Below are 2176 nucleotides of genomic sequence, written 5' to 3' on the forward strand. Positions count from 1 at the left end.
ACTCATCTCTAATTCATTATGGGTACCGTTAACTACAAATAACATGTACTTCATATAAGTATCACCTCATCACTACACAAAACAACATTAGAATGGTATATCCACCATTACACATCATATTTTTGAATTAAAGTTAAATCAAAATGCTAGACTTTTAATTAAAATAAAAACATTATATATATATATATATATATATATATATATATATATATATATATATATATATATATATATATATATATATATATATAAAGAGAGAGAGAGAGAGAGAGAGAGAGAGAGAGAGAGAGAGAGAGAAAGAGAGAGATAAATTCATTTGTTTAAACTAAGTATTCTGTTATTGTATAGTCAAATGTGGACCAATTATTCTAAAAAGGTATTAATGTAATCTTGCAATATAATTTATTTTTTCCCAGTTAATTAAACTTTGATTGATATCAATCAAATTCCTAAATATCAGACTATTAAATATGCATTTTATCAACGAAAATAACATATATATATATATATATATATATATATATATATATATATATATATATATATATATATATATATATATATATATATATATATCGTATACGTTTCAGTCCATTGCAGATTCATAGTTCATCATCTTCAGAGCAGTTTTATTATTCTGATAGTTCGTTAATGGAGGTATGCTGTTCATGGATTTTTTTTTTATTTTTGAAGTATCGTTTATCATGTGCATATAAATTTTTGTATATTCATAGTTAAGAATAATCATTTATATGATAAATCTCATACTTGTTCTTTACGATATTCCAGTGATGAAATTCAAGTTTTCAGTTTTATTGTTCTCTTTTTCAGAACAAAGATTATATTGATAACAATAAGAAGGATTTTTCTGATAATAATGATCTGAATGTCAATCAATGCCAAGTGCATCAAGATCGGAAGAAAATAGGAAGATGTGGGATTTGTTTTGGTATTGGTCATGATAGGAGGAATTATCCTCAAGCAAGGGTTAACTGTGATATCCCCAATTTCACAGCCAGAAAAGACCGATTTGTTTATGCGTTGCTTCTAAAAATCAGAGTAATCTTTCAAAGAAAAAGGTTGCGGAATTTATTTCCAAAACAAAATATGATAAGAATTTATCAAAGCATATCTTAAAGAAATGTATTTTCATTATATAACAAAATCTCGGGATGTCATGTTCCGATACAGACACATAAGCATAAACAGAACATATATTGATTTACACTTGTGATTTACATCTCCTTTAATCTCTCAGTGAAATATGTCTTCGTATTGATACCTGTGTTACAAAGAAAACTGAGTGGGTCAGGCTTGGGAGCCTGGTGAGCATATAGAGTTTTCAACCCACAATGTTATATATATATATATATATATATATATATATATATATATATATATATATATATATATAGAACTCACAAACTTATATAATTTCACCATATAAAAACAACTCTTATCCTACCCCATCGATCCCACAACGACATGATCTAATTCTCGTATCTAAAATTTTCGTCTTTACCTGATCCCTAATCACGGATCTAAAACAAATCTCTTCACTTGATCCATATTCCCGGATCTAAAACTAACCTCTTGGTCTCATCTATAGTCCCGGATCTAAAACTGTGCCCAATCCATACTCCCGGACTAGGGACAATTTACTATACCTAAATCCTGATCTGATCCATACTCCTGGATCTAATAACAAGTTTATCTTGTTTATTGACAATATCATTCTCAAGATCCCTCTCGCAATACATGTCAATAGGTTTTAGAGTACACCGGTGAACACATCGTTCACAAACACCTACAAGTTGCGAGTCTGCTAGTGTTCTACTGACTGTCTAGAATAGTCTATGGTTGTCATCCCTACTCTGCTGAATGAGGGGGGTCATCGTTTGGGTAAAGGTTTCACTCATTTTCCACTTGTCACCCTCATCTGAAGATCTATATCACCTCTTATCTCATTATCCAACTCATCCTTTTATCACACACCAACTATCTCATCTACCAATGTTTTACCCAACATATTTGTAGATATAAAATATATATACAGTTTAACTCATTTAAAAACTATATAAAACATCCATTCCACACTCATCTCAAATAAACAACAATATATAAACACATAGTACATATTTCATAACAAATACTTCATATTTATGTGTTAGAAGAA

The sequence above is a fragment of the Lactuca sativa genome, chromosome 4 (assembly GCF_002870075.4).
Source record: "Lactuca sativa cultivar Salinas chromosome 4, Lsat_Salinas_v11, whole genome shotgun sequence".
Taxonomy (NCBI): Eukaryota; Viridiplantae; Streptophyta; class Magnoliopsida; order Asterales; family Asteraceae; genus Lactuca; species Lactuca sativa.